Source organism: Lithobates pipiens, unplaced genomic scaffold (genome assembly GCF_037356315.1).
Source record: "Lithobates pipiens isolate NorthernLeopardFrog02 unplaced genomic scaffold, aLitPip1_a1.2 Scaffold_18, whole genome shotgun sequence".
Classification (NCBI taxonomy): Eukaryota; Metazoa; Chordata; class Amphibia; order Anura; family Ranidae; genus Lithobates; species Lithobates pipiens.
The window spans coordinates 580,194,771-580,208,626 of NW_027507758.1; the positions used below are offsets into that span (position 1 = coordinate 580,194,771).

At 53.4% G+C, this 13,856-nt stretch overlaps 6 non-coding genes across 6 annotated transcripts; all 6 read left to right on the forward strand.

Annotated features, from left to right (window-relative positions):
• The first annotated feature begins 1,514 nt into the window (after positions 1-1,514).
• On the forward strand, positions 1,515-1,587 carry TRNAA-AGC (transfer RNA alanine (anticodon AGC)). Its single transcript has one exon. It is a non-coding gene; the product is annotated as a tRNA-Ala (tRNA).
• Positions 1,588-3,727: 2,140 nt separating this feature from the next.
• On the forward strand, positions 3,728-3,800 carry TRNAA-AGC (transfer RNA alanine (anticodon AGC)). Its single transcript has one exon. It is a non-coding gene; the product is annotated as a tRNA-Ala (tRNA).
• Positions 3,801-5,940: 2,140 nt separating this feature from the next.
• On the forward strand, positions 5,941-6,013 carry TRNAA-AGC (transfer RNA alanine (anticodon AGC)). Its single transcript has one exon. It is a non-coding gene; the product is annotated as a tRNA-Ala (tRNA).
• A 2,140-nt stretch (positions 6,014-8,153) lies between these two features.
• TRNAA-AGC (transfer RNA alanine (anticodon AGC)) lies at positions 8,154-8,226 on the forward strand. The gene has a single exon. It is a non-coding gene; the product is annotated as a tRNA-Ala (tRNA).
• Positions 8,227-10,365: 2,139 nt separating this feature from the next.
• On the forward strand, positions 10,366-10,438 carry TRNAA-AGC (transfer RNA alanine (anticodon AGC)). Its single transcript has one exon. It is a non-coding gene; the product is annotated as a tRNA-Ala (tRNA).
• A 2,138-nt stretch (positions 10,439-12,576) lies between these two features.
• TRNAA-AGC (transfer RNA alanine (anticodon AGC)) lies at positions 12,577-12,649 on the forward strand. Its single transcript has one exon. It is a non-coding gene; the product is annotated as a tRNA-Ala (tRNA).
• Positions 12,650-13,856: the final 1,207 nt, after the last annotated feature.

Genomic DNA, 13,856 nt, shown 5'->3' on the forward strand with positions numbered 1-13,856 from the left:
CCTAGACCAGCTGAGCGAGGGTGGTGGCAAGTGGCCCGGCGTGGAGCATTGGTGGTTCAGTGGTAGAATTCTCGCCTGCCACGCGGGAGGCCCGGGTTCGATTCCCGGCCAATGCAATTATGGGCTCTTTGTGTTTGCAGCGCTCTCCCCCAATTTCCAGCCCCGTGGAGTGCATCAAGGCACAAGGTGTTTCTTGTCGAGAATGTACTAGGCGGTGTGAGTGCTTTTTGAAACCAGCCTTCTCCCAATTACATCATTGAAACCCATGGGGCCATACCTCTGAAGGGGCTCAGTTGTCAAAGGTCGTAGGAGGGAAAAAAAAGGGGGGTGCAAACCTTCTACGCTAGGAAAGCGGGTGGCTCTCCTGGTGTCTAGCGGCCAGAGCAGGTTGTGGATTTCGCAAAACTGACTATATTTTACACATAGCCCAGGAGAGGACAGGGATCAGCCATAGCGCAAGCAACACACTCGAGCAAAGGGGGATTAGCTCAAGTGGCAGAGCGCTCGCTTTGCATGCGAGAGGTAGCGGGATCGATGCCCGCATTCTCCAAACGCAGCTTTCCTGGTTTCACGGGAGGCACCTTGCTTTTGTGTTTGATGTTGAAGCTTGGAACCGAGCGCCGTGAGCAACATGGGAAGCCGGAGTGCTCCTCATAACATGTGCCAAGGCATTGCCACGTTTTTGTGGTGGCATCTGTGGCTTCAGCCAAAGTCACGTAGGCAGTATTGGACAAAAGCAATCAATTAAAGAAAGCACGACCAGGCTTCCATGGCCAAGAGACAATATTCCATTAGGGGGAAAGGTGCCAGTGCCATGCTTACGCTGAGAGCTTTGGACTCGTTGAATCACCTGAATCAGGTTCAACTTCTCTTTGTGTGCGAAAGAAAGGCCTTTGGGCCCGCAAGCAAATATCGATTGGCATAGGAAAAGGCAACGTAGCAGAGGATGGTTTCGATCCATCGACCTCTGGGTTATGGGCCCAGCACGCTTCCGCTGCGCCACTCTGCTCTTGTCGCTGGCCATCCTCATGGATTTCGACAAGCGAATCCCAAGTCAAGCGTGGGCGAGAGCTGGACTCTCCTAGGCCAGCTGAGCGAGGGTGGTGGCGCCTGGCCCGGCGTGGAGCATTGGTGGTTCAGTGGTAGAATTCTCGCCTGCCACGCGGGAGGCCCGGGTTCGATTCCCGGCCAATGCAATTATGGGCTCTTGGTGTTTGTAGCTCTCTCCCCCAATTTCCAGCCCCATGGAATGCCTCAAGGCACAAGGTGTTTCTTGTCGAGAATGTATTAGGCGGTGTGAGTGCTTTTTGAAACCACCTTCTCCCAATGACATCATTGAAACCCATGGGGCCATACTTCAGAAGGGGCTCAGTTGTCCAAGGTCTTGGGGGAGTGGCTCTCCTGGTGTCTAGCGGCCAGAGCAAGTTGTGGATTTAGCAAAACTGCCTATAGTTTACACATAGCCCAGGAGAGGACAGGGATCAGCCATAGCACAAGCAACAACCTCAAGCAAAGGGGGATTAGCTCAAATGGTAGAGCGCTCGCTTAGCATGCGAGAGGTAGCGGGATCGATGCCCGCATTCTCCAAATGCAGCTTTCCTGATTTGCCAGGAGACACCTTGCTTTTGTGTTTGATGTTGAAGCTTGGAACCGAGCGCCGTGAGCAACATGGGAAGCCGGAGTCCTCCTCATAACGCGTGCCAAGGCGTTGCCACGTTTTTGTGGTGGCAACTGTGGCTTCAGCCAAAGTCACGTAGGCAGTGTTGGACAAAAGCAATCTAGTAAACAAAGCACGAGCAGGCCTCCATGGCCAAGAGACAATATTTCATTAGCGCAAAAGGTGCCAGTGCCATGCTTACGCTGAGAGCTTTGGACTCGTTGAATCACCTGAATCAGGTTCAACTTCTCTTTGTGTGCGAAAGAAAGGCCTTTGGGCCCGCACGCAAGCAAATATCGATTGGCATAGAAAAAGGCAACGTAGCAGAGGATGGTTTCGATCCATCGACCTCTGGGTTATGGGCCCAGCACGCTTCCGCTGCGCCACTCTGCTCTTGTCGCTGACCAACCTCAACAACCACATGTGGATGTAGTTTGCCAGCGATTCCCACGGGGAGTGGGTCCATGTGGCAAAGTCACAATGTAGACGACTAGGCGTTTCCATTGATTTTCGACCAGCGAATCCCAAGTCAAGCGTGGGCGAGAGCTGGACTCTCCTAGACCAGCTGAGCGAGGGTGGTGGCAAGTGGCCCGGCGTGGAGCATTGGTGGTTCAGTGGTAGAATTCTCGCCTGCCACGCGGGAGGCCCGGGTTCGATTCCCGGCCAATGCAATTATGGGCTCTTTGTGTTTGCAGCGCTCTCCCCCAATTTCCAGCCCCGTGGAGTGCATCAAGGCACAAGGTGTTTCTTGTCGAGAATGTACTAGGCGGTGTGAGTGCATTTTGAAACCAGCCTTCTCCCAATTACATCATTGAAACCCATGGGGGCCATACCTCTGAAGGGGCTCAGTTGTCAAAGGTCGTAGGAGGGAAAAAAAAGGGGGGTGCAAACCTTCTACGCTAGGAAAGCGGGTGGCTCTCCTGGTGTCTAGCGGCCAGAGCAGGTTGTGGATTTCGCAAAACTGACTATATTTTACACATAGCCCAGGAGAGGACAGGGATCAGCCATAGCGCAAGCAACACACTCGAGCAAAGGGGGATTAGCTCAAGTGGCAGAGCGCTCGCTTTGCATGCGAGAGGTAGCGGGATCGATGCCCGCATTCTCCAAACGCAGCTTTCCTGGTTTCACGGGAGGCACCTTGCTTTTGTGTTTGATGTTGAAGCTTGGAACCGAGCGCCGTGAGCAACATGGGAAGCCGGAGTGCTCCTCATAACATGTGCCAAGGCATTGCCACGTTTTTGTGGTGGCATCTGTGGCTTCAGCCAAAGTCACGTAGGCAGTATTGGACAAAAGCAATCAATTAAAGAAAGCACGACCAGGCTTCCATGGCCAAGAGACAATATTCCATTAGGGGGAAAGGTGCCAGTGCCATGCTTACGCTGAGAGCTTTGGACTCGTTGAATCACCTGAATCAGGTTCAACTTCTCTTTGTGTGCGAAAGAAAGGCCTTTGGGCCCGCAAGCAAATATCGATTGGCATAGGAAAAGGCAACGTAGCAGAGGATGGTTTCGATCCATCGACCTCTGGGTTATGGGCCCAGCACGCTTCCGCTGCGCCACTCTGCTCTTGTCGCTGGCCATCCTCATGGATTTCGACAAGCGAATCCCAAGTCAAGCGTGGGCGAGAGCTGGACTCTCCTAGGCCAGCTGAGCGAGGGTGGTGGCGCCTGGCCCGGCGTGGAGCATTGGTGGTTCAGTGGTAGAATTCTCGCCTGCCACGCGGGAGGCCCGGGTTCGATTCCCGGCCAATGCAATTATGGGCTCTTGGTGTTTGTAGCTCTCTCCCCCAATTTCCAGCCCCATGGAATGCCTCAAGGCACAAGGTGTTTCTTGTCGAGAATGTATTAGGCGGTGTGAGTGCTTTTTGAAACCACCTTCTCCCAATGACATCATTGAAACCCATGGGGCCATACTTCAGAAGGGGCTCAGTTGTCCAAGGTCTTGGGGGAGTGGCTCTCCTGGTGTCTAGCGGCCAGAGCAAGTTGTGGATTTAGCAAAACTGCCTATAGTTTACACATAGCCCAGGAGAGGACAGGGATCAGCCATAGCACAAGCAACAACCTCAAGCAAAGGGGGATTAGCTCAAATGGTAGAGCGCTCGCTTAGCATGCGAGAGGTAGCGGGATCGATGCCCGCATTCTCCAAATGCAGCTTTCCTGATTTGCCAGGAGACACCTTGCTTTTGTGTTTGATGTTGAAGCTTGGAACCGAGCGCCGTGAGCAGCATGGGAAGCCGGAGTCCTCCTCATAACGCGTGCCAAGGCGTTGCCACGTTTTTGTGGTGGCAACTGTGGCTTCAGCCAAAGTCACGTAGGCAGTGTTGGACAAAAGCAATCTAGTAAACAAAGCACGAGCAGGCCTCCATGGCCAAGAGACAATATTTCATTAGCGCAAAAGGTGCCAGTGCCATGCTTACGCTGAGAGCTTTGGACTCGTTGAATCACCTGAATCAGGTTCAACTTCTCTTTGTGTGCGAAAGAAAGGCCTTTGGGCCCGCACACAAGCAAATATCGATTGGCATAGGAAAGGGCAACGTAGCAGAGGATGGTTTCGATCCATCGACCTCTGGGTTATGGGCCCAGCACGCTTCCGCTGCGCCACTCTGCTCTTGTCGCTGACCAACCTCAACAACCACATGTGGATGTAGTTTGCCAGCGATTCCCACGGGGAGTGGGTCCATGTGGCAAAGTCACAATGTAGACGACTAGGCGTTTCCATTGATTTTCGACCAGCGAATCCCAAGTCAAGCGTGGGCGAGAGCTGGACTCTCCTAGACCAGCTGAGCGAGGGTGGTGGCAAGTGGCCCGGCGTGGAGCATTGGTGGTTCAGTGGTAGAATTCTCGCCTGCCACGCGGGAGGCCCGGGTTCGATTCCCGGCCAATGCAATTATGGGCTCTTTGTGTTTGCAGCGCTCTCCCCCAATTTCCAGCCCCGTGGAGTGCATCAAGGCACAAGGTGTTTCTTGTCGAGAATGTACTAGGCGGTGTGAGTGCATTTTGAAACCAGCCTTCTCCCAATTACATCATTGAAACCCATGGGGGCCATACCTCTGAAGGGGCTCAGTTGTCAAAGGTCGTAGGAGGGAAAAAAAAGGGGGGTGCAAACCTTCTACGCTAGGAAAGCGGGTGGCTCTCCTGGTGTCTAGCGGCCAGAGCAGGTTGTGGATTTCGCAAAACTGACTATATTTTACACATAGCCCAGGAGAGGACAGGGATCAGCCATAGCGCAAGCAACACACTCGAGCAAAGGGGGATTAGCTCAAGTGGCAGAGCGCTCGCTTTGCATGCGAGAGGTAGCGGGATCAATGCCCGCATTCTCCAAACGCAGCTTTCCTGGTTTCACGGGAGGCACCTTGCTTTTGTGTTTGATGTTGAAGCTTGGAACCGAGCGCCGTGAGCAACATGGGAAGCCGGAGTGCTCCTCATAACATGTGCCAAGGCATTGCCACGTTTTTGTGGTGGCATCTGTGGCTTCAGCCAAAGTCACGTAGGCAGTATTGGACAAAAGCAATCAATTAAAGAAAGCACGACCAGGCTTCCATGGCCAAGAGACAATATTCCATTAGGGGGAAAGGTGCCAGTGCCATGCTTACGCTGAGAGCTTTGGACTCGTTGAATCACCTGAATCAGGTTCAACTTCTCTTTGTGTGCGAAAGAAAGGCCTTTGGGCCCGCAAGCAAATATCGATTGGCATAGGAAAAGGCAACGTAGCAGAGGATGGTTTCGATCCATCGACCTCTGGGTTATGGGCCCAGCACGCTTCCGCTGCGCCACTCTGCTCTTGTCGCTGGCCATCCTCATGGATTTCGACAAGCGAATCCCAAGTCAAGCGTGGGCGAGAGCTGGACTCTCCTAGGCCAGCTGAGCGAGGGTGGTGGCGCCTGGCCCGGCGTGGAGCATTGGTGGTTCAGTGGTAGAATTCTCGCCTGCCACGCGGGAGGCCCGGGTTCGATTCCCGGCCAATGCAATTATGGGCTCTTGGTGTTTGTAGCTCTCTCCCCCAATTTCCAGCCCCATGGAATGCCTCAAGGCACAAGGTGTTTCTTGTCGAGAATGTATTAGGCGGTGTGAGTGCTTTTTGAAACCACCTTCTCCCAATGACATCATTGAAACCCATGGGGCCATACTTCAGAAGGGGCTCAGTTGTCCAAGGTCTTGGGGGAGTGGCTCTCCTGGTGTCTAGCGGCCAGAGCAAGTTGTGGATTTAGCAAAACTGCCTATAGTTTACACATAGCCCAGGAGAGGACAGGGATCAGCCATAGCACAAGCAACAACCTCAAGCAAAGGGGGATTAGCTCAAATGGTAGAGCGCTCGCTTAGCATGCGAGAGGTAGCGGGATCGATGCCCGCATTCTCCAAATGCAGCTTTCCTGATTTGCCAGGAGACACCTTGCTTTTGTGTTTGATGTTGAAGCTTGGAACCGAGCGCCGTGAGCAGCATGGGAAGCCGGAGTCCTCCTCATAACGCGTGCCAAGGCGTTGCCACGTTTTTGTGGTGGCAACTGTGGCTTCAGCCAAAGTCACGTAGGCAGTGTTGGACAAAAGCAATCTAGTAAACAAAGCACGAGCAGGCCTCCATGGCCAAGAGACAATATTTCATTAGCGCAAAAGGTGCCAGTGCCATGCTTACGCTGAGAGCTTTGGACTCGTTGAATCACCTGAATCAGGTTCAACTTCTCTTTGTGTGCGAAAGAAAGGCCTTTGGGCCCGCACACAAGCAAATATCGATTGGCATAGGAAAGGGCAACGTAGCAGAGGATGGTTTCGATCCATCGACCTCTGGGTTATGGGCCCAGCACGCTTCCGCTGCGCCACTCTGCTCTTGTCGCTGACCAACCTCAACAACCACATGTGGATGTAGTTTGCCAGCGATTCCCACGGGGAGTGGGTCCATGTGGCAAAGTCACAATGTAGACGACTAGGCGTTTCCATTGATTTTCGACCAGCGAATCCCAAGTCAAGCGTGGGCGAGAGCTGGACTCTCCTAGACCAGCTGAGCGAGGGTGGTGGCAAGTGGCCCGGCGTGGAGCATTGGTGGTTCAGTGGTAGAATTCTCGCCTGCCACGCGGGAGGCCCGGGTTCGATTCCCGGCCAATGCAATTATGGGCTCTTTGTGTTTGCAGCGCTCTCCCCCAATTTCCAGCCCCGTGGAGTGCATCAAGGCACAAGGTGTTTCTTGTCGAGAATGTACTAGGCGGTGTGAGTGCATTTTGAAACCAGCCTTCTCCCAATTACATCATTGAAACCCATGGGGGCCATACCTCTGAAGGGGCTCAGTTGTCAAAGGTCGTAGGAGGGAAAAAAAAGGGGGGTGCAAACCTTCTACGCTAGGAAAGCGGGTGGCTCTCCTGGTGTCTAGCGGCCAGAGCAGGTTGTGGATTTCGCAAAACTGACTATATTTTACACATAGCCCAGGAGAGGACAGGGATCAGCCATAGCGCAAGCAACACACTCGAGCAAAGGGGGATTAGCTCAAGTGGCAGAGCGCTCGCTTTGCATGCGAGAGGTAGCGGGATCAATGCCCGCATTCTCCAAACGCAGCTTTCCTGGTTTCACGGGAGGCACCTTGCTTTTGTGTTTGATGTTGAAGCTTGGAACCGAGCGCCGTGAGCAACATGGGAAGCCGGAGTGCTCCTCATAACATGTGCCAAGGCATTGCCACGTTTTTGTGGTGGCATCTGTGGCTTCAGCCAAAGTCACGTAGGCAGTATTGGACAAAAGCAATCAATTAAAGAAAGCACGACCAGGCTTCCATGGCCAAGAGACAATATTCCATTAGGGGGAAAGGTGCCAGTGCCATGCTTACGCTGAGAGCTTTGGACTCGTTGAATCACCTGAATCAGGTTCAACTTCTCTTTGTGTGCGAAAGAAAGGCCTTTGGGCCCGCAAGCAAATATCGATTGGCATAGGAAAAGGCAACGTAGCAGAGGATGGTTTCGATCCATCGACCTCTGGGTTATGGGCCCAGCACGCTTCCGCTGCGCCACTCTGCTCTTGTCGCTGGCCATCCTCATGGATTTCGACAAGCGAATCCCAAGTCAAGCGTGGGCGAGAGCTGGACTCTCCTAGGCCAGCTGAGCGAGGGTGGTGGCGCCTGGCCCGGCGTGGAGCATTGGTGGTTCAGTGGTAGAATTCTCGCCTGCCACGCGGGAGGCCCGGGTTCGATTCCCGGCCAATGCAATTATGGGCTCTTGGTGTTTGTAGCTCTCTCCCCCAATTTCCAGCCCCATGGAATGCCTCAAGGCACAAGGTGTTTCTTGTCGAGAATGTATTAGGCGGTGTGAGTGCTTTTTGAAACCACCTTCTCCCAATGACATCATTGAAACCCATGGGGCCATACTTCAGAAGGGGCTCAGTTGTCCAAGGTCTTGGGGGAGTGGCTCTCCTGGTGTCTAGCGGCCAGAGCAAGTTGTGGATTTAGCAAAACTGCCTATAGTTTACACATAGCCCAGGAGAGGACAGGGATCAGCCATAGCACAAGCAACAACCTCAAGCAAAGGGGGATTAGCTCAAATGGTAGAGCGCTCGCTTAGCATGCGAGAGGTAGCGGGATCGATGCCCGCATTCTCCAAATGCAGCTTTCCTGATTTGCCAGGAGACACCTTGCTTTTGTGTTTGATGTTGAAGCTTGGAACCGAGCGCCGTGAGCAACATGGGAAGCCGGAGTCCTCCTCATAACGCGTGCCAAGGCGTTGCCACGTTTTTGTGGTGGCAACTGTGGCTTCAGCCAAAGTCACGTAGGCAGTGTTGGACAAAAGCAATCTAGTAAACAAAGCACGAGCAGGCCTCCATGGCCAAGAGACAATATTTCATTAGCGCAAAAGGTGCCAGTGCCATGCTTACGCTGAGAGCTTTGGACTCGTTGAATCACCTGAATCAGGTTCAACTTCTCTTTGTGTGCGAAAGAAAGGCCTTTGGGCCCGCACGCAAGCAAATATCGATTGGCATAGAAAAAGGCAACGTAGCAGAGGATGGTTTCGATCCATCGACCTCTGGGTTATGGGCCCAGCACGCTTCCGCTGCGCCACTCTGCTCTTGTCGCTGACCAACCTCAACAACCACATGTGGATGTAGTTTGCCAGCGATTCCCACGGGGAGTGGGTCCATGTGGCAAAGTCACAATGTAGACGACTAGGCGTTTCCATTGATTTTCGACCAGCGAATCCCAAGTCAAGCGTGGGCGAGAGCTGGACTCTCCTAGACCAGCTGAGCGAGGGTGGTGGCAAGTGGCCCGGCGTGGAGCATTGGTGGTTCAGTGGTAGAAATCTCGCCTGCCACGCGGGAGGCCCGGGTTCGATTCCCGGCCAATGCAATTATGGGCTCTTTGTGTTTGCAGCGCTCTCCCCCAATTTCCAGCCCCGTGGAGTGCATCAAGGCACAAGGTGTTTCTTGTCGAGAATGTACTAGGCGGTGTGAGTGCTTTTTGAAACCAGCCTTCTCCCAATTACATCATTGAAACCCATGGGGCCATACCTCTGAAGGGGCTCAGTTGTCAAAGGTCGTAGGAGGGAAAAAAAAGGGGGGTGCAAACCTTCTACGCTAGGAAAGCGGGTGGCTCTCCTGGTGTCTAGCGGCCAGAGCAGGTTGTGGATTTCGCAAAACTGACTATATTTTACACATAGCCCAGGAGAGGACAGGGATCAGCCATAGCGCAAGCAACACACTCGAGCAAAGGGGGATTAGCTCAAGTGGCAGAGCGCTCGCTTTGCATGCGAGAGGTAGCGGGATCGATGCCCGCATTCTCCAAACGCAGCTTTCCTGGTTTCACGGGAGGCACCTTGCTTTTGTGTTTGATGTTGAAGCTTGGAACCGAGCGCCGTGAGCAACATGGGAAGCCGGAGTGCTCCTCATAACATGTGCCAAGGCATTGCCACGTTTTTGTGGTGGCATCTGTGGCTTCAGCCAAAGTCACGTAGGCAGTATTGGACAAAAGCAATCAATTAAAGAAAGCACGACCAGGCTTCCATGGCCAAGAGACAATATTCCATTAGGGGGAAAGGTGCCAGTGCCATGCTTACGCTGAGAGCTTTGGACTCGTTGAATCACCTGAATCAGGTTCAACTTCTCTTTGTGTGCGAAAGAAAGGCCTTTGGGCCCGCAAGCAAATATCGATTGGCATAGGAAAAGGCAACGTAGCAGAGGATGGTTTCGATCCATCGACCTCTGGGTTATGGGCCCAGCACGCTTCCGCTGCGCCACTCTGCTCTTGTCGCTGGCCATCCTCATGGATTTCGACAAGCGAATCCCAAGTCAAGCGTGGGCGAGAGCTGGACTCTCCTAGGCCAGCTGAGCGAGGGTGGTGGCGCCTGGCCCGGCGTGCAGCATTGGTGGTTCAGTGGTAGAATTCTCGCCTGCCACGCGGGAGGCCCGGGTTCGATTCCCGGCCAATGCAATTATGGGCTCTTGGTGTTTGTAGCTCTCTCCCCCAATTTCCAGCCCCATGGAATGCCTCAAGGCACAAGGTGTTTCTTGTCGAGAATGTATTAGGCGGTGTGAGTGCTTTTTGAAACCACCTTCTCCCAATGACATCATTGAAACCCATGGGGCCATACTTCAGAAGGGGCTCAGTTGTCCAAGGTCTTGGGGGAGTGGCTCTCCTGGTGTCTAGCGGCCAGAGCAAGTTGTGGATTTAGCAAAACTGCCTATAGTTTACACATAGCCCAGGAGAGGACAGGGATCAGCCATAGCACAAGCAACAACCTCAAGCAAAGGGGGATTAGCTCAAATGGTAGAGCGCTCGCTTAGCATGCGAGAGGTAGCGGGATCGATGCCCGCATTCTCCAAATGCAGCTTTCCTGATTTGCCAGGAGACACCTTGCTTTTGTGTTTGATGTTGAAGCTTGGAACCGAGCGCCGTGAGCAACATGGGAAGCCGAAGTCCTCCTCATAACGCGTGCCAAGGCGTTGCCACGTTTTTGTGGTGGCAACTGTGGCTTCAGCCAAAGTCACGTAGGCAGTGTTGGACAAAAGCAATCTAGTAAACAAAGCAGAGCAGGCCTCCATGGCCAAGAGACAATATTTCATTAGCGCAAAAGGTGCCAGTGCCATGCTTACGCTGAGAGCTTTGGACTCGTTGAATCACCTGAATCAGGTTCAACTTCTCTTTGTGTGCGAAAGAAAGGCCTTTGGGCCCGCACGCAAGCAAATATCGATTGGCATAGGAAAGGGCAACGTAGCAGAGGATGGTTTCGATCCATCGACCTCTGGGTTATGGGCCCAGCACGCTTCCGCTGCGCCACTCTGCTCTTGTCGCTGACCAACCTCAACAACCACATGTGGATGTAGTTTGCCAGCGATTCCCACGGGGAGTGGGTCCATGTGGCAAAGTCACAATGTAGACGACTAGGCGTTTCCATTGATTTTCGACCAGCGAATCCCAAGTCAAGCGTGGGCGAGAGCTGGACTCTCCTAGACCAGCTGAGCGAGGGTGGTGGCAAGTGGCCCGGCGTGGAGCATTGGTGGTTCAGTGGTAGAATTCTCGCCTGCCACGCGGGAGGCCCGGGTTCGATTCCCGGCCAATGCAATTATGGGCTCTTTGTGTTTGCAGCGCTCTCCCCCAATTTCCAGCCCCGTGGAGTGCATCAAGGCACAAGGTGTTTCTTGTCGAGAATGTACTAGGCGGTGTGAGTGCTTTTTGAAACCAGCCTTCTCCCAATTACATCATTGAAACCCATGGGGCCATACCTCTGAAGGGGCTCAGTTGTCAAAGGTCGTAGGAGGGAAAAAAAAGGGGGGTGCAAACCTTCTACGCTAGGAAAGCGGGTGGCTCTCCTGGTGTCTAGCGGCCAGAGCAGGTTGTGTATTTCGCAAAACTGACTATATTTTACACATAGCCCAGGAGAGGACAGGGATCAGCCATAGCGCAAGCAACACACTCGAGCAAAGGGGGATTAGCTCAAGTGGCAGAGCGCTCGCTTTGCATGCGAGAGGTAGCGGGATCGATGCCCGCATTCTCCAAACGCAGCTTTCCTGGTTTCACGGGAGGCACCTTGCTTTTGTGTTTGATGTTGAAGCTTGGAACCGAGCGCCGTGAGCAACATGGGAAGCCGGAGTGCTCCTCATAACATGTGCCAAGGCATTGCCACGTTTTTGTGGTGGCATCTGTGGCTTCAGCCAAAGTCACGTAGGCAGTATTGGACAAAAGCAATCAATTAAAGAAAGCACGACCAGGCTTCCATGGCCAAGAGACAATATTCCATTAGGGGGAAAGGTGCCAGTGCCATGCTTACGCTGAGAGCTTTGGACTCGTTGAATCACCTGAATCAGGTTCAACTTCTCTTTGTGTGCGAAAGAAAGGCCTTTGGGCCCGCAAGCAAATATCGATTGGCATAGGAAAAGGCAACGTAGCAGAGGATGGTTTCGATCCATCAACCTCTGGGTTATGGGCCCAGCACGCTTCCGCTGCGCCACTCTGCTCTTGTCGCTGGCCATCCTCATGGATTTCGACAAGCGAATCCCAAGTCAAGCGTGGGCGAGAGCTGGACTCTCCTAGGCCAGCTGAGCGAGGGTGGTGGCGCCTGGCCCGGCGTGGAGCATTGGTGGTTCAGTGGTAGAATTCTCGCCTGCCACGCGGGAGGCCCGGGTTCGATTCCCGGCCAATGCAATTATGGGCTCTTGGTGTTTGTAGCTCTCTCCCCCAATTTCCAGCCCCATGGAATGCCTCAAGGCACAAGGTGTTTCTTGTCGAGAATGTATTAGGCGGTGTGAGTGCTTTTTGAAACCACCTTCTCCCAATGACATCATTGAAACCCATGGGGCCATACTTCAGAAGGGGCTCAGTTGTCCAAGGTCTTGGGGGAGTGGCTCTCCTGGTGTCTAGCGGCCAGAGCAAGTTGTGGATTTAGCAAAACTGCCTATAGTTTACACATAGCCCAGGAGAGGACAGGGATCAGCCATAGCACAAGCAACAACCTCAAGCAAAGGGGGATTAGCTCAAATGGTAGAGCGCTCGCTTAGCATGCGAGAGGTAGCGGGATCGATGCCCGCATTCTCCAAATGCAGCTTTCCTGATTTGCCAGGAGACACCTTGCTTTTGTGTTTGATGTTGAAGCTTGGAACCGAGCGCCGTGAGCAACATGGGAAGCCGGAGTCCTCCTCATAACGCGTGCCAAGGCGTTGCCACGTTTTTGTGGTGGCAACTGTGGCTTCAGCCAAAGTCACGTAGGCAGTGTTGGACAAAAGCAATCTAGTAAACAAAGCACGAGCAGGCCTCCATGGCCAAGAGACAATATTTCATTAGCGCAAAAGGTGCCAGTGCCATGCTTACGCTGAGAGCTTTGGACTCGTTGAATCACCTGAATCAGGTTCAACTTCTCTTTGTGTGCGAAAGAAAGGCCTTTGGGCCCGCACGCAAGCAAATATCGATTGGCATAGAAAAAGGCAACGTAGCAGAGGATGGTTTCGATCCATCGACCTCTGGGTTATGGGCCCAGCACGCTTCCGCTGCGCCACTCTGCTCTTGTCGCTGACCAACCTCAACAACCACATGTGGATGTAGTTTGCCAGCGATTCCCACGGGGAGTGGGTCCATGTGGCAAAGTCACAATGTAGACGACTAGGCGTTTCCATTGATTTTCGACCAGCGAATCCCAAGTCAAGCGTGGGCGAGAGCTGGACTCTCCTAGACCAGCTGAGCGAGGGTGGTGGCAAGTGGCCCGGCGTGGAGCATTGGTGGTTCAGTGGTAGAATTCTCGCCTGCCACGCGGGAGGCCCGGGTTCGATTCCCGGCCAATGCAATTATGGGCTCTTTGTGTTTGCAGCGCTCTCCCCCAATTTCCAGCCCCGTGGAGTGCATCAAGGCACAAGGTGTTTCTTGTCGAGAATGTACTAGGCGGTGTGAGTGCTTTTTGAAACCAGCCTTCTCCCAATTACATCATTGAAACCCATGGGGCCATACCTCTGAAGGGGCTCAGTTGTCAAAGGTCGTAGGAGGGAAAAAAAAGGGGGGTGCAAACCTTCTACGCTAGGAAAGCGGGTGGCTCTCCTGGTGTCTAGCGGCCAGAGCAGGTTGTGGATTTCGCAAAACTGACTATATTTTACACATAGCCCAGGAGAGGACAGGGATCAGCCATAGCGCAAGCAACACACTCGAGCAAAGGGGGATTAGCTCAAGTGGCAGAGCGCTCGCTTTGCATGCGAGAGGTAGCGGGATCGATGCCCGCATTCTCCAAACGCAGCTTTCCTGGTTTCACGGGAGGCACC